The sequence below is a fragment of the Podarcis vaucheri genome (assembly GCF_965113315.1).
Source record: "Podarcis vaucheri genome assembly, chromosome: 4".
Classification (NCBI taxonomy): domain Eukaryota; kingdom Metazoa; phylum Chordata; class Lepidosauria; order Squamata; family Lacertidae; genus Podarcis; species Podarcis vaucheri.
Window position 1 is genome coordinate 73,338,434 of NC_138762.1, and position 18,992 is coordinate 73,357,425.

Below are 18,992 nucleotides of genomic sequence, written 5' to 3' on the forward strand. Positions count from 1 at the left end.
TCAAGCTAGCAGGTTTAAGTAAAGTAAATAAAATGGAACTAATTTCACAGCCAGAATGCTGGTATACAGTGTTACCTCGGGTTAAGAACTTAATTCATTCTGGAGGTCCGTTCTTAAGCTGAAACTGTTCTTAACAGTGGGTCCTCCCACTACTGATGCGCCACCGCCACGCGATTTCTGTTCTCATCCTGAAGCAAAGTTCTTAACCCGAGGTACTATTTCTGGGTTAGTGGAGTCTGTAACCTGAGGCATCTGTAACCCAAGGTACCACTGTACTAGGAAGGTCAAATCCAGGAATCTATACCGGTGAAATTAAGCCATGGAATGGCGTCAGAGGGATTTCTTTTGCAATACAGCTATACTTTTCTGTTAGGGCTGACTGAGTGGTACAGAGAGCTGATTGGCATGTGGGATGTATTAATATTAGTATTGTCATCAGTGCTATTTTTCTAGCACTCACCATGAACGCTTCCCTTGTTCTCTTATAATGGCAATGGCGCCCACCTGAGAGGTGCCGGAACTGAGTTCCAGTGAGTTCCGGCTGGGGAAAAAAGCCTTGAGAATAATGATGATTAACCAACTAAAAAATCAAGGGGAAACAGTATAAGCAATCCTATTTAGATGACATATAATACAGAAATGAAGGCTGTATTACCAGGAAGGAAGTTCCATTCAAATCATCAGAAATTAGTAGACACACATAGGGTTGAGCTGTAATGTGCTGCATTTGGGTTGGTTATTTTATTTCAATTTTTTTGTAAAATAACTTTTCTGCATGCAATTCTAATGGCAGTTACAAAGCCCAATCATTTCCCCCACTTACTTGTACACTGATACTCTATAGTTCAGAGATACAACTCTTCCTAAAGCAGCAATTTCAAAATGTGTCCTGTAACCAGTTTTTCATTCTCCTTACAATTGTACCTTTCAGGAATTGAAGCTATCATGGTGGATAGTCCAACAATAATTGGTTAAACGTCAGATACTGAAATCATGCTATTAAGCTGAACATCTATCTCTTTCTCGCCACAGTTGTTGTTCTTGGTTTTATTAGAATCCAACCCACACTTTGGAAATCATTTCAGTGCACTTGTCTCTTCTTTTTCCAACCATCAGTGTTTGTGTCTAGGAAAGCTGCTGAGATTCAGAGCTATTGCTTTACTGCTGGAAGAAAAGATTATTTTGATTGCCATATATATATATATATATATATATATATATATATATATAATCGGGAAGACACCCGAAGACACCAAAACCTGCATTCCTGTACCCGTGAAAATCTACGAAAGCATATATATATATATATATATTTGATCTGATTATCAAGATGCAATTTATTGGAAAAGTTACACGACAGCCAAGAGGTAAACTAGGGATCTCATAAGCAATGAACTCATTATCAGTTCTGGGAAACCTACCCAGAATTTCAATTCCAATTAAAATTTATGACCATATATAGATTTAATTATTGATCTGGCATAGGCACTTTAGTGATACACACACAAACACACACACTGAAGTTTCCTATGGCTTGTGGACTATTTCAAGGAAGGGTGATAGAACGAACATTTATTTTCTTATTTCATGGAATTTGATTTTTTTTTTAATTCAGGAACCAACAAAAACACACATAATGCAACATGCTCACAAAAGAAATAAACTCATTGACTACAATTGCTTAGGCTGCTGTCCTATGCTCATTTTCCTGTAAAAACTCAATGGGATTTGCTTCTGAATGGACATTTATGAGATTGCCTTAAGTACGGTATACCATGGATGTACTTGTGGACACCTAATTATACATACTAGGGGTGTGCATCAGATTTGGATGAATCCTCAAGGAGAAGCAAGGTGCTTTGGGGTGATTCTGGGCTTCCAGGAAGCATAACAGGGTATGTATGATCAACCACAAATCAAAACAGGGATCTCTAAAAAGCCTTGTGGCATCTCTGCAGTCTGGGTGGAAGGGCAGATTTGCACTATTGAAATAAATGTCTTTTCCTTAAGGAAATCACTAACATCAGGAATGGGGGGGGGCAGGAGCGCCTTCACAACTGACAAATCTAGCATGTAATCAGAAGGAACGATTTCACCAACACACTTCAATCTACGTGCTTTCCAAGAGCAAATCCTATGCCCCCAAGATTAAGGAAACTGACAGACTGGAGAGTGGAGGGGAAGCCCCAGTGTGACTGACAGGCCAACAGGTGTAAACAGAGGGAATGATTTTATCTGGAAAAATGACTCTGTTAGAATTCTTCAAACACAAAGGTGGGGTGAGGGGTGGTGGATGGTGATGGGGAAAGCAATTATTTGTGGGATTGAATGTAAGTATGTTTGAACACTTTTAAGGATTGTATGAAATGTATGTTTGTATGCTTGTATATGTGTATTAATGATGAACTATTTTAACAATAAAAACTTATTTAATTATTATTATTTTTTAAAGAATTCTTCCCATCCCAAAATCAAATTATAATAATAATAATAATTTATTACGGCCGTAGGCCCATACAGATAAAAACAAAACATAAATAACAGCTTGTGCACGTGGGAAAAAACAGCCGCTAAAACACTACTATAACAATAAAATACTATAAGATGGAATGGCATACTACGCCTTAATTAGCTTGTGGTGCTCATTGGCAACGCTTTTGGGTAAGGACAGCGACCAGGAACCTAGCCACTTTCAGGGTCGTGTGGGTATCCTTATCCTGCAAGATTTGGGCAAGGTGGAATTTTGGTGGGGTACCCTCTAGTTTCTGTATGATTGATCCCAACAAATTTGCCCGTGGCACCTTGAATAAGGGGCAAGTGAACATAATGTGCTGAAGCGACTCCGGCGTCTCCTTATCACATTCGCACATGGCGGAGGCTTGGCCCTTTGAGAATCTATGTCTCAGGACATTGGAGGGAAAAACGTTAAACCTCTCTTTGGTGAAGGCCAGCCTATGGGCAACAGTCGAAAGGGAGGAGAGGTATGATGGAACGCAGTAAGTTAAAGTGATACCAATGTTCTGGGGCGAACAAACACCTCCCCCCAGCATATAATTTCGCTGTAAATCGATGTCATCCAGTCAAATTTAAATGTATGCAGCACAAAAGTGGATGTAGATCTTAGGGTGCAGACAGGCTGTGATGGGTACAGGCAGCTGAAGATGGGCAGTAGTAGAATCAGGCTCAGTGCTAGATGGGGAGAGAGAAGACATGGGGAAATGGTGAGTCCTTTGGGACATGGCCATAAGGAGAAGGGACACCAACAGCAGAAAGCTTATGGGTGGGATAAGGCCTCCCCTTGTTTGGCTTATCCAGATTTGCCCACACAGAAATTTCCCAATAAATTATAATCTTGGTAGAAAGGGCTTTATGTACAGCGACAGCTACTCCGGGGTCCCAAACCAATCTTTCCCAAAAGGTCTAGAGATATGGGGTGGATCCCTTAGGTACCCACACTGAGGCAGTGATTGGTTGATGTTTAATGAATTAGCTCCTTTGTTCATTGTAGATCGTTAAAATTATCCCCAAAGTGTTGTCACCTATTTTAACCCAGTGCATTCCTCATCCCCCCACCCAGCTATTTTTGCTGCTAAAACTGGGTGGAAATAATTTGCAGTGGAATTACATATGAGCAGAAAAATCAGAGGACACTTATTTCCCAGAACAAATTTAAGCAATAGTTGTGTTAAACAGGAAGATTATCACTTTAACTAAGATGTGTACAGTGGTACCTTGGGTTACATGTGCTTCAGGTTACATACGCTTCAGGTTACAGACTCCGCTAACCCAGAAATATTACCTCGGGTTAAGAACTTTGCTTCAAGATGAGAACAGAAATCGTGCTCTGGCGGTGTGGAGGTGTGGCGGCGTTAGCTAAAGTGGTGCTTCAGGTTAAGAACAGTTTCAGGTTAAGTACAGACCTCCGAAACGAATTAAGTACTTAACCCGAGGTACCACTGTAATGACATCAGTGGCAGCAACCTGATTTCACGGGAACTTTAAAACATCTTATTTATACCTTCCATGAGGATTGTGTCCTAATTCAATTCCTGGTCCTTTTCTTCCTTTATGTTTTCCACAGGTGATTCCCTCCCCCCCACACCACCAAGAACAGGAGCTCTCAGTTATATTTCAAGGGTTGTGAACTTTCTGGGTGCTCAACAGGAATTAAATTCTGAGAGAGCCATGTGTGTTCACGAGAGCTGCTTGTGTACTGGGGCATGTAGAATTTTCTGCCTCAGTCATCTGTATAAATTTATCTGAGCAAGGCAACTAAGTGAAACAGCTGAAGCTCTCGCTCCACTATGAATGAATGATGCTATACTTGGAGAGGCTGGCAGATTAGGGGGGGGGAAATGTTGGCAACTGTTCTAGGTTTGGAATCTTTCTTTCACAGATGGATTACACTTGAATTTGGAGGTTGAGTATTTCTATTCATGAAGGGTGAGATAAAACCTACACAGTGAAATGCATGGAAAGAAGGCTATGAAGGGCGGATAGGACTGAGGAGTGAAATATGTGTCTGCGTAGGTTTATTTGAGAAAATGCATAGAACACAAGCCTACTTGATTTTTATCTTCAGCTTTGCTTCCAGCACTAACATGGCATGCTTGCTTTATATATATAAATATATATATATGCCCCCCTTCTGTGTATCTTCCCTTTTCTCCAAGAAGCTCAAAGGGGTTTCACCCTCTTTGTATTATCCTCACAACAATCCTGTGAAGTCAGCCCAGCTGAGAGTTGGTGACTGGCCCAAGGTCACACTGTAAGCATTGTGACTGAATGAGGATTTAAACAGTAGACTTCCAAGTGCTAGTCTGATACATTAACCACTATATTACAATGGCTCTGAACTACTTCCAGATTCGTTTCTATTTATTTAAAGTGGGTCTCAATGAAGAGACAACATTGTTGAGAGAAATATAAGTACATCCAGTTAAGAACATATATAATTATATCAAGAGGAGTAACTGTGTTAGTCTACTGCAGCAAAATATATGTACCAGAGATTTAAAGTGGGAAATTAAAGATTTTAAATAGTCTGATAACAGCGGTGGATAGGGATGGGGGGGGGGAATTGATTCAGTTTGCATTTAAAGGTGAGCCTACCTAATTCATATTTTCTAAATCAATATGGGAACTGAAACACAAGCATCCTTCAAAATTCACACTTTTCTGAATTTTGTGGTGCTGTTATACAACCAATGTCTACAAAAATGCACAAATTTCAGAAAAGTGTGCATACAAACAAATATATCATTGGGGGTCAAAATACAAACATACATTATATTAGGGGAATTTACTTGCAAAAATATGTACATGCAAAGTCCCACTTACCATTACAACATTTCCCCTGGAAATTGTTTGTTAGGCAAGGGTTTGCATAATGAGTCTACAGTTTCCATTGTTTCCTATGGAAAAATTTCCAGCCATGGAATTTTAACCCCCCAAAACAAACAAAACAAAACAAAGCCACAGGAAAACCCAGAAAAAAATCTATCTGATTTGTTTGATCACTTGCAAAAGGCAAACAAGGAAGTAAAAACTGCTATTTATTTGCGTATCTGACTCTGCAATGTGTATGGCAAGGTTTGGGTACTAATCCCTCATGTTTGGATAAGTGAATTTCCACATAGTGAACGTTTGTAAAGCAGGACCAGCATGTACATTAGTCATAAGTTCACAGCAAAATGCTTTTAGTAGGCAAAATTCATGCTAAAACGAACTTTCGTGAAGAATTGTGAAGTACTGAAATTAAGGGTGGGAAATGAGAAACTGAGAGAACTGAAATTGACAGAATCTTTCATACCTAGTTGAGGTGCATGTGATGGGGCTGAGCTGCAAAGCAACCCTAGCAACTTTTTGGCTGCTTACCTAGATTGAGATGGGGCAGAACACCAATAATGTTGAAGCCACATGGTTGCATCAGCAGGAGTGCTACCACCAATTTGACACTGTCATCAGCGCAACTGCATTGTCCAGACTCACCCCAAGCCCAAGTACGCAGCAGCAACACTGGTAGCAGGAGGGCATTGCTGCCACTGTCAGATAATTCACAAAGTTGGTGTAAACCCAACCGTGATATGATAATATCACTCCAACCCCATTTTTTAAATCGTGAGTACCCTGATTTGCCTATGAGGAAATCACAAATTAACCACACTGTAAATCACTTGGATTTCATAATAGGAGGGAAGGAAGAGAGATAACACCCCATTCCAAAAATATTAACCATATGTAAATATCAATTTATTTATTTTTAACCACTGTCCAAAGCAAGCATTAGACCTCAGATGCACCAAATCAGTCCCAAAAAAATAAAGCATGAGGTTTGGGGAGAGATGTCTTTGAGAAAATGCTTTCATCCCCCCTTTTCATTTAAACAATGCCCTGACTTGATGTATTAGAAGTGTTCTTATTCCAAGAACAGCCTTCTAAGGCCTTTCCCCACAAAGCAGGTGATTAATCTGAAGAGAGAATAACATATGGCTTTTGTGTTGTGGCTTTCATCCAGAAGTCACTCATCCCTTTCTTAGCTGATATTTATGGGAAGGATAAAGGATACCTTCCTAGCTGGCTATTTCTCGCCATACCCCAAAGGGAGAAATGGCAAGGCAAGGCAAGGCAAGGCAGGCAGGCAGTCAAAGATTGGTGTGTTCTCTGATCACCCCCTCTCAATGTTTGATTTACGAAAGGGTATAATGACAGTGTTTAAAAATACTTTAAAATCATCAGGACACTTTCTTGTGCGGTGTGTGTGTGTATTTTGAAAGAATTGATCCTTAGCTATGCCTCCCGATAGCAAGCCTTCTAAATGATATAAACATCCCTAATAACACAGTGGCTGCAAAATAGCCCCTGTTATTAGTCAAGAGCGTGATTGAAATGAAATGTAAGATTTATAATGACAAATGAAATGTAAGATTTATAATGGCATTTTCTTTTGTTGGGACGTTTCTCACGCTGAGAAATGATACCCTACTTTTAAAATAGCGGCATGTTCTCAGCCCCTCCCCTCCCGTAATGGACTTACCCATCTGTGAATAATTGTTCAGGGGAGGGAGAGACTGTGTAATAAATCAGCTACCCTCATGAGCCAGTCTGAGCAGTTAGGAGTTTTAAGCCCTGTGTGACATAATGAGCACAATGGAGTGCAAAAGTAGAAGGGGGAAATGCAGCCAGCCACTAACAATTTTCTCAGCAGAGTCGGCAGAAACGCTGAAGAGGAAGAAGGCCCCCCTAATGGTACAGTTTAATGTGTTATCAGACCTCCAATGCTTCATGCAATGTGCCGCTGAGCTACAGTTAGGGTTGCATCATCTGTCGCCTGCGATAACAAGGGGCCAGAGAGAGCGCACGTTAATAAATATTGCCTAGGCTGGGCACATTTTGAAAATAGATTCATTGCAGGCTAATTGCTTGTAAGGTGTTTCAAATTACAATCTTTGAACAAAGAGGATCAATTTCAATTTAAAACAAAACATTAAGGAGATGAAGCCGCAGCCAAGGACTGACATTCGCATTGTGAATCAAACATTCAAACGCTGTGAATTTGTTTAACTCAGAATGACTGTTTAACTTTCAGCTTTCCGCTAATGCCTGCTTATTAACAGATGGGGCTGTGCTTGCAGTAAGGAAGACATGGCAAATATGTGAGGAAAGGCTTTCACAGGCTGTGTTTTAAGTGTGGCTGGCTATGTGTTTTTGGCTTTTCATCTCCAGTATATTGCTAAAGGACGGTCACCCGCTTTTACTGGGGTGCGGGTAAGGATGGGGAAAATATATATTTTTTCCATTCACATTTCATAGTGAACCTACCAAATTTGCACCTGGTGAAGCAATATGTGAACTGAAACACAGCTTTCTCTGAAAATTTGCACTTCTCCAAATTTTGCAGTGCAGTTCTATGACAAAGTTAGATGTACACAAACATATATACTGGAGTTAAGTGTGCATACAAATGCATATATTAGTAATAATAACACGAAGAATGCATTGTACAAATCTGTCAATTTCAGTTTCTCTCATTTTCTCATTTTTTTCCGGTCCTAAGTTAAGGTCTTCATATTTCATCATCAGTGTGTTTGTGTGTGTGTGTGTGTGTGCAAGTTTAAATCCTCATGGAAATTCTTCAGCATTTTAACGCAAAGTTCTCTTAAAATATACACATTTAAAAGTGAATTTGCCTAATATGCACTTTTTTGAAAAGTACCTTTCCCTAATATGAAGAAAGGAGAGAATGAGATATGTGACGATGCTTTAGCCAGTCAGACAAAACATTATGAATATTTCCTGGCCATTTCTGGCTTTCATCCATACTTCATTAATAACCCATCTTTTAGGTACATATCTCCAAGACTAATCTCATTTCTCGAAAGCTCACTAGAGACTCTATTATTTTCCTGGCTGTGCTTTAAAATCACCTAGGTGTAATTTCTTTGTCCACATTCATAATTTAACATTTATTAAAGCAATGCAGAGTGAATTTAAAGGTGCTAATGATTAATGATATTAATATATGAAGTGCAAGGAGGGGGAAACCCCTACCTACTTAAAGTAATTACGCTCAAACAACTCAAAAGAGGGGAGGAAGATCAAAAGCTAAAACAGCCATAGGGATTTAGCCACTGCAACTCAAATGAGAAATATGGGGTCATCTTGAGAAGAGTCGTGTAAGGAACTGAGCAGGGTGCTTTGTGCTGGTCTCTGTGGCATCCTGCTTTCAGCCTGGCCAGACAGAAACAGGTCTGGGCCAAAAGTGGGTCACCACAACTCTCACACATCTCACAGCTCAAAAAATGGTGGCCATTGTGAGTGGAAAAGTGAAGCAGGAGAAGCACCACAGAATGGAGATTAGGCAAAAGGGAGAAAGGGTTTTTCAAGATCTTGCAACTCACAGAAGAAAGGTGTGCGGTGGGGGGTGATTTCTTATAGGAAAAGCCTCAAGGGCAGGTTCAGAAGAAACTCAAGGACTGCAGATGCAGTGAGGAACCAGAGAAATAGAAAAGTATCAACAGGGGCTGCCTGCTGAAGGGAGACCGTGTGATGAGAAAGGTCCTTGGCTCAATGGGGACGTAAGAATCCACCAGGCAGAACCTGAAGTAAGGAACCACACCATAGAGACAAACTGTGACAAGCTGCTTCATACATGATGACATTCCTCGATGGAGGCTGCTACTGTACATGAACTGCAGGTGTGCTTATTTATGTATAATGTTGATCCTACAGCTCTACTCAAACCAAGAACATGGATTCAAAGTTCACTTATCCGGCAGTAAGCTCAGTGGGGCCTACTTCTGTGTAGAAACATATAGGATTGCACTATGAAGTACACTTATGACCATAGCTTCCAGCATATTGGCACTTAAAACTGTTAGAAAGTGGTTGCAATGTACAATGCATGCCCCAGGAAGCCACAATCAGTCACAAATTATGTGCATTGCATATCATGAGCTATATGTCATGTAAATTCTGACATGAACTGTGAACTGATCTTAAAGAAATATATGATTATAGATGTTGGGCTTTGGGATAAATTTTATTGACCTGCTGCATTATGAAATCATTATTTTAGACCATTGCTGAGGGGCACTACATTCAAAAGGGAAAAAACTAACTTATCAAAAACTTGTTCTATCAAACCATCAGCATTGCTTGAAATGTTAGTTACCCCCTATTTCCTTCTCTCTCTCTCTCTCTCTCTCTCTCTCTCTCTCTCTCATAAGAAAACCAAGCTATTGAAGGTCCCTATGCAATAGAAGAACATGACTATTCATTTCTTGAATGATCACCGCCACCTCCCACACGCAAAAGATTGAAATGTGTCATGTCTACCTTCTTCCCTTCCTGATCCCTCTTTTGGGGGGCAAACTACAGATAAAATGAATGTGGTGTGTAAATCTAATCAGTGCAATGGATTGACATCTCTGTGTTACAGGCTGTCCCAACATTGCACTGATTCAGTTTGAAAGATAATTGCACTTACTCTACTAGGCACTTAGAATTATCCTCTATATTACTTGGCATGGATGTGACTTTTTATCGTGGAATATGGTTGCTCCATAAATCTGGTGTAAAAAAGGCCAAGAGACACAAAATAAATTATCCTTTCCTGCTGACTCAGGATGTGGAGATGTTCTCACTCCATCTATATGCTGATAATGAACCACACTTTAAAATGTTGGCCACATTCCCTATCTCTCCCCTTCCTCCCCACATTGATATTGTAATCAAGAATCCTAAAACAAATTTAATAGAAGAGCAAAACCCATGGTAGGATTAACGATAACAGTATTTCTTCAGCATGTCTTCAGCATGTAAGTCAAATTTAATTATCATTAAAAGATTCCCTCTAAACATATAGTAATGCACCAATATAAACTCCTGAGCCCCAGTAGGTTGAAGATAGATTTCATGGAACATGCTGAGTACACCATCCTGTCTCTGTGTAGGGTTCCACACAGCTCATCATATAAATCCATATACTTTAAACTAAGTTTTAGAAAACCACAGTGGAAAAAACATAAAAGATATTCAACTGTATCTAAATCTCTGAGTAAACAGCTTAAAAATCAGGCACTCTGTATGCTAAAATAAGTGATGTAGCAACTAAGAAGGAACTCAATACCTCTGGGCTAAAAGCCTAACCAGAATGCTAGACTGTATTTATCAGATCACAAATCATTTCAGCAGCAGACTGTATTATATCGATTAGCCTGGAATTGATTGCATGTTACTGCAGATTCTTAGAATGTTACTGACCAACATAAATTGACTGCGTGGACATTTAAAGAAAATAAATTTAGATGTTCTGTGCTGGTTTTTAAACATATGTTTGCATTATATATTCTGTATAATATGTTGCATTGTATTGCTATCTATCAAATAAATATCAAAGAGCGGAAGGCAGGCAGGCTGGCTGCCCAGCAGGTAGGTAGGCAAACTGATATTAGCCATTGGGTGTGATACATAGTTCTCAGGGGTTCTACGGGCACCAGTGAACTGGGGAAAATAAATTCCAGAGTGCATGATGGCAGGAGTATCCATTGTCATCCAGAAGAGGATTCATGCTGTATGTACAATATGAAGTGACAGCTGAAGTGTAGAGTGTTTCCTCTAGAATTATGGGGTCTGAAGGGACCTTAAAAGTCACCCAGTTCAACCCTATGCAAATGCAAGATATCCACTGCTGCAGCATCTCGATCCAGCCTCTGCTTAAAGATCTCCAACAAAGGAGAATCCGCCACCTTCTGAGGCAGACTTCAAACAGAAAGTCCCTCCTAATATTTAACCAAAATTTTGGTTTGTTTGTATTTGTCATTTGAACCATGGGTGGGCAAACTAAGGCCTGGGGGCCAGATCCGGCCCAATCACCTTCTAAATCCAGCCCGCGGATGGTCCAGGAATCAGCCTGTTTTTACATGAGTAGAATGTGTGTGTGTTTTTTTAAAAAAATGCATCTCTGGGTTATTTGTGGGGCATAGGAATACGTTCATCCCCCCCCATATAGTCTGGCCCCCCACAAGGTCTGAGGGATAGTTGATCGGCCCCCTGCTGAAAAAGTTTGCTGACCCCTGCTCTTGACTCATGTCTTATCCTTTAGAACACAGAGCAAATGTGTTCTATGAGAGCTCTCCAAGTAGTTGAAAATAGCTATCATATTGCCTCTTAATCATCTCTTCTCCAGGCTTTAAGAATGCAGGCCATTGGATAATAGGGGCCTCAGATTTTTCTGAAACAGCTTACGTTTAACAGGATTCTACCTTTCTGTGCCAGAAAGTGCTGCCTGCTAAATTTCTGCTTGTTGTGCAGCAATTAAAAGCACAGAAGGAATGCCAGAAGGAATATCGACAATCCATTTCAGTCTCCCGTATTTTGTATAATCAGACTCTCACAAAGGTGTGTGCTGAGGACTGCATAAACCAAAAATCATAAAATTATTTCCAAGTAAGTCTATCTGGGCTGAGATGGTCTAATGTTCTATCAAAATAAAAGTAAACTACTTTAGAAATTAGTATAATGCATTTGTTGTATCTACATATCAGTTGCCAACATCATTGTTCTGTTTGTGAACAAGCAGGTTAGACTGCATTATACAAGTTAACATTTTTTCCTTTAAATATAAACAACATGAATTAATTTCTCACATTTCCTAATTACCATTTCTTACTTTAAAAATTCAGCATTTCAAAATTATACATTGTATTCAATTTTACTGACAAAGGACAAAAAAAAAACACATCTGGGTGAATGATAATTAGTGCTTATAATCATGACTAAACAACATTCATAGTGAACAGGTCCTTGCTGGAAGAATACGTATTAGAAGTCATTAATAAAGGAGGTTTAATACATATTTTCATAATTGTGCTTGTCCTTAGAATTCTGCATCAGTGGCAGGAGCAATGTTAGTAGGAATGATTTTTAAATTAGCATGGACATTTATTTCAAAGCATGTGGATGTGTAGTTGGATGGAATTAGGTCTGAACACCTGACTTTCAGGGTCATCTGAACACTGGAAACATATTGTTCCACACATCCCAATCTTTGAGCTGTGTGAGGTTCTACTTACCTGGGGCTCATATTTCCTTTTGTGAATAAGGCACAGTGGAGACTGTGGTGTCTTCATGATATATGGCTTATTTATGCCTATATACAACCTGAGCCTGCAATGGAAGGGTTCACAGCATCAACTCCCCAAAGAAGTCTTCTCCCATAGTCACAGCCTTGGAGTCAAACAGAAACCAAACTCTGACACTCTCTCCAGCTTGCTACTTTTATTCTAGTTCACAACACAGCCCCCAAAACTCTGCTCCAAACTGCCTTTGTCCTTCTGCAAGTCACCCATTTGCCATCTCACACAGAGCCTCCTTTCCTTTGTCCTCATAATGGCCCATCACCCAGGTGATTACCTCATCAGGAAGCAAACCTGGGTTATATTTTAACACTTGCTGGATCCAGGGATTGAAGGGGTCTGGCGCTCACAAACTCATAACAATATTAGAGGGGAAATACTGAAATTTGTGAAGGTGCTGGTCTGAGTTTGAGAGGATTTAAATAAGTAGACTGAAGGGTCCATCATCCAAATCCCTTCTGAATTGGGCCCTGAACAAATTAGAGCCTTCCTATCTCTCCACGTCACCATTCTTCTCTTTTCCAAACTCACCCTTTTGAGGAAGGAAAAGAGCAGGGGAGATTTCTGTACAGTGGTACCTCGGGTTACAGACGCTTCAGGTTACAGACTCCACTAACCCAGAAATAGTACCTTGGGTTAAGAACTTTGCTTCAGGATGAGAACAGAAATCGTGTGCTGGCAGTGCGGTGGCAGCGGGAGGCCCCATTAGCTAAAGTGGTACCTCAGGTTAAGAACAGTTGCAGGTTAAGAACAGACCTCCAAAACGAATTAAGTTCTTAACCTGAGGTACCACTGTATTGTGAAGGTCTCAGACTGAAGGCCTTATCAGTCATTAGATGCTTGGGAAAATCTATTGCTACTAGGAACACTGGGATATGCATTGAACCAAGAAGCAATTGGAAACTACACTTGCTATGCTTCTAGGTCTCTCTGTGTGTGGAATGGATTCTGCTTGCACAACAGAAATTTGCCATTGTCTCCTCCCCCTGTAAACTGCACTACCCAATCAGGCCTGTGACACTGGATACAACTTGATATTATTTCTCCAGCAATCTTCCACAATTGTTTTACTAAATAAGGATATTTTGTTTCAATATATTTTTCAACACCTGGCCCCCTTAACATAATGAAAATCAATTTTCTAAGAGATCGCCAAGACAGCAGCCTGGATGCAATACATCTGAGGTACTCTCTAGAACAGGAGTGGGGAATCAGCGAGAATGGGCCTTCCATATCTCATTGGACTCCAATTTCCATTAGCTCCAGCCAACATGATCAATGGTAAGAGATGATGGGAGTTGTCATACAGCAACATCCAGAGGACAACAGGCTCCTCATCCCTGCTCTAGAAAGATCAGGAAATGGAAGAATGATCTCAGGGCCATTTGATTTAAGGCTCACATTCATCCCCCCCCAATAAAAGACATAATATTATCTATATCTATGCCTCTTTTATGGGTGGAAAATGAACGTGAGCCTTAAACTGAATGAACCTTACATCATCTTAAGCAGCTAAAACCTATTTTGAAAATATGGATCATTAATTAAAAAAACCTTCTTGAGCTGAAATCAATAATGCTATGCATTCCAGGGCCAAGTTAAGGGAGCTGAAGTCTATGCAATTAGCAGCTGTTTGAATGGCTTTTCAAAAGTAAATAGAAGATGTTGAGGATCCTGGCCTTTGAGACTTTAACACCTTTGCTTGCTGTTGTAATTCTGAGATGGATTAGGCCCTCCTTACCTGCTGTTTTTGTTGGAAGAAAAGCTGCCATTTGCACCATATAGAAGTTTTCCTCTAATAACAGATAGACTCCTATTGGATTGAAGCAAGAAGCAAAAGGTTAAAACTGATTGTGCTTGGGTCCCAGCTGCCATTGTGCAAAAGGTTTCTCATCTAGTTAAGCATTCAGTTCCTTCACTTTCCAGTTCTTCAATTGCTTTTCAAAACCTTTACTTGAAGAAAAAGTATCCACAAACTGCCTTCAGAGTGTATTCAAAACCCACTCCAAACTTCAAAAATTGCAAACATATGCAAAAAATCCAGAAATAAAGAGCTGTCTTGCATCTGGGTCAAGGACTAAGCAGAATTTGTGGCAGGATAAGATCGTGAGGTGTCTTGCTTCTGCTTCACTGAATGCCACATAGATGGATCCACTGAGTCACAATAAGCTGAATTGCATATACCTCAAATCTGTTGTTATTCTTCAGGACTGTTTCTTATGTTACTTGAGATCTAGGAGTAGCTCCCAAAGAAATGAACATTAAGGTAAAGGGGGTGGAGAGGGTTTTGGCAATGCAAGGGACAGAGATGGACAAATCTATTTTCCCAATTTTAAATTCAGCTCAGCCCACTGCAATCTCCCCAAAAAAGGTCCACTCAAAAATTCATATTTACTTTCATGCAGATTTCTCTTAATATGCACATTGTGTGCACAATTTTGTCTAGTATAAGCATTTTTGCAAGCAATATTCTTTAACAGAATGTGTGTTTTGTGCATTATTTCACTAATATTCCCATTTTTGTATGCATTCTTTAGTTGGAGAACTGCATCACAACATTCAGGAAAAATTTCACAGGGGAAATTTCAGTTCACATATTGGTTCAGGAAGTGGAAATCTGGGAAGTTTGCATTACAATTAAAATGCAAACTAAATGCATTTCTCCCTTGTCCCTAAGCAAGGGGTGGACTTTGTTTCCCTAAAGCCAAGCCAAAATTTCAGGTGCAACACTGCAGCTGGTGGATACAAATTGTCTTTAATGTAGCTCTCATCGTTGTTTGTCTTTCATAGATGCTATGAAAAGAATCTGCATCTTCAATTGCCACTATTTGCCAAACACCACTGCAGAGTCTTCTGATTGTGGCTTTTCTTGGAGCAAGTTCAACAGTTGAACAGAATGAGTCATTTAGAGGGCACTGTTAATGAACTTCCCTTTGGATGGCTTACATTCTTCTAAGATAAACAAAGCATCCAATTCCAATTCTGAAACAATAGAGCTAGAAATGGCAAAGACCTAATAATGAAACCTGCCAGAAGTCTTGCCCTTTATCTACCAAAGAACTTGCATTAAAAGAAGGGATTAGAATGTGGGGAACGTGGCCAGAAGCCCTTTTTGTCTTACCCTCTTCTCTTTGCTCTTGCTTGGAAGCCAGCATTGAAGATGTATTCTCTACTATATAGGACATTAAAAAGAATCATACAATATGCTCACAGGGATTTTCAAAACATGAGAGGAAAACACTGTGAAGAGAATAATTATAGCATTTAACCTGGAGTCTGAGCTATTATAGTTGATCTCTCAATAATTTCATATCAAAGCTATTATTACATTAAGCGGCAGGGATGCTTTGATAAACTCATGCAATCAACACACACCCTGTAAGGAAAGACAGGTTGTGAACATCAATTGAAATGAGGCACAAAATAGAAAGGAGATTTGGCCTTGGTAGCATGTTTTTAAACACACACACACACAAACATACCTCAGAATATAGGGAGAAACAAAAGCTAAAGGGCCATGAATTTAAAAAACCAGGCAGCATTTGGTGACACAAATTATTGTGCTATCATTAAATCAGCAAGCAGCGTTTCTTATGAGCTAAATATTTTAGCTCTTGGGTAAAAATAAGAGCCTAAACAAAAGCAATGCAAAGATTGCTTTACCGAGTATGGTCACATTCTAAATATTTATGACGCAGTAATTCGACACACAGGAAATAATAAAGAATATCAGCGGAGATTGTAAAACAAATCAACAAACGAGAAAACCTAGATTGCCAGGGAAGACAAAGTTCAATGTGAAAATAAATCTGAAAGGACCCTCCAAAACTGCCATGATCAAAACAACTACATAAAGTACAATGTGTTTTCTCTCTCTAGGAGATCAGCTGAAGAGGAATGACTGAAGAGGAATCACTGAAATGTTATCCTATTGTACATAAAAACTTTACGATATCTCATGCTGATGGAAGCTGAAATATTCTATGCATCTAAAGTTATCTCTGAGGATCACAAATCTAGGCGTGAGTGGATTTCCATCAGTCCATTCCTTTAATGCTTGTGCGCTTCATTCAACCCTGAGTTTCATTGCTTCTGAATTGTAAAAGCAATTCTCCAACTTCAGCCCGCGCATTCTGCCACAGCTTTTGGTTCATTTTCGCCTACAGTGCATTATGAAAGTGCACAAGCACACGGATAAAACACTGTAAAAGAGTGAGATTGTACATCTCACACTGGCTTTGGTGCTGTGTTTCACAGGTGTGTGTGTGTATGCTTAATTTCTAAAACACTACCTAAATATTCATATACGGTATCACAATCGTTTATACAGTTGAATCAAGGTTTCCTTTTTGTTATGCTCTGTCAAAGGTTCAGAAAGCAGTTCCCAAATATGCTGAGTTTTCACTCAAACTGGTTCTCAACTCAAAGCATTTCTCTCTTTCTTGATTATCTTGGGGCTATGTATCAGGCATAGGGTTGATTTTTCCTATGCCAACAACTAGCATTATATCTCAGGCTATATAAGCTTGGCACCAGGACTGTAACACTCACAGTCAGATTAGCTCTGCCAGTGTGCTTGCACCATGCTACCATCCCTGCCTCCCTCTGCCCCATACCTTCCCCATACCAACTCAGTTGTCTACATGTCAGATGTCATCACCTCAACACACTGTCCAATACTGGGCTATCAATTGAAACTAGTCATGGTGGCTGTGTACTTCCTTCAAGACCAGTACCTACACATCTTCTAGGCTCCTGTTTACCTCCCCTTTCAAGAGGTAGTACAACATGCATTTAAAGCACATAAGGTAAAGGTAAAGGGATCCCTGACCATTAGGTCCAGTCATGACCAGCTCTGGGGTTGCAGTGCTCATCTCGCTTTATTGGCTGAGGGAGCTGGCGTTTGTCCACAGACAGCTTCCAGGTCATGTGACCAGCATGACTAAGCCGCTTCTGGCAAACCAGAGCAGTGCACGGAAACACCGTTTACCTTCCCGTCGGAGCAGTACCTATTTATCTACTTGCACTTCATGCTTTTGAACTGCTAGGTTGGCAGGAGCTGGGACCAAGCAATGGGAGCTCACCCCGTCGCAGGGATTCGAACCACTTATCTTCTGATTGGCAAGCCCTAGGCTCTGTGGTTTAACCCACAGCACCACCTGCACCCCATTTAAAGCACATAAGGCCTCTCAAATTATCCTGGGAACTGTAATTTACTCTTACCAGAGCTAAAATTTCTAGCACTTTTAACAAACTCCCAAGGTTCTTTGAGGAGCCTCGTGTACTTCAAATGTATCATGTATATGCAGCCCAACTTTTTTTGCAGGGGTGGCATGGCAAATAGGAAGAGAAGGGGGAAAGCACAGATTACTATTAATTTTTTGAAACAACACTCAACTTCAAACAAGAGAGGTTTAACTAGGAAAGCTTGAGAAAAGCAAACAAATTGAAAGCCAAGCTAAGAAGAATTTTCCCATCACTCATTTGAACTAACTAGGCAATTATTTTGCAGCAGGTTTCTAGTGTGTGTGTATATGTATATATATATATATATATATATATATATATATATATATATATATGCAGGTTTTGGTGTCTTCGGGTGTCTTCCCGTGTAAGAGTCGGGGTGTCTGTGCGACGTTTCGACGAGGTCTCACTCGTCATCTTCAGAGACCTCGTCTCAGAGACCTCGTCGAAACGTCGCACAGACACCCCGACTCTTACACGGGAAGACACCCGAAGACACCAAAACCTGCATTCCTATACCCGTGAAAATCTACGAAAGCAAATATATATATATATATATATATATATATATATATATATATATATTTCCAACACATGAAAGAAACAGGACACGAAATTAATTTTGCAGATTCCAAATTGCTCTTTAACATGGAACATCACCACAAGAGAATAATCATGGAAGCCATCGAGATAGAGAAACACCCTCACAACATGAACAAGCGTGACGACACGTCCCGCCTGCCAGACATCTGGAAATTAGCCCTCCCCACAAAAACCGACACCAGAACCAGAGGCACACAGAACGCCGTCACCAATCAACCACACCAGACCCAAACCCAGACCCTCTCCACAGACATATTACAGACTCCATCCAGTAGCCAAACTATAGTGGCACCTCCGGATGCTGCACCCCCCCTGCAATCCCTACACAGATCTGGCTGGCACAAGGCACAAAACCACAGCTCGCCCCTATACACGAAGCCAAGCCAGAGCACAACTAAATGCAGCACAGCCATCTTCTCAGAAAAACTCTTCACAAGCTCAAGAGGTCAAGACACGAAAGCTTTAGCAACTAATCTTCACTTAATGACCCACCCAGTGGTATTC

General features: G+C 40.2%; 1 long non-coding RNA gene across 1 annotated transcript; it reads right to left on the reverse strand.

Annotated features, from left to right (window-relative positions):
- Positions 1–806: 806 nt before the first annotated feature.
- Positions 807–16,084, reverse strand: LOC309530942. Its single transcript, XR_014218978.1, has 4 exons — positions 15,760–16,084; positions 14,380–14,451; positions 12,576–12,669; positions 807–1,161 (listed from the first exon to the last, which is right to left on the reverse strand). It is a non-coding gene; the product is annotated as an uncharacterized lncRNA (long non-coding RNA).
- Between the last annotated feature and the right edge of the window lie 2,908 nt (positions 16,085–18,992).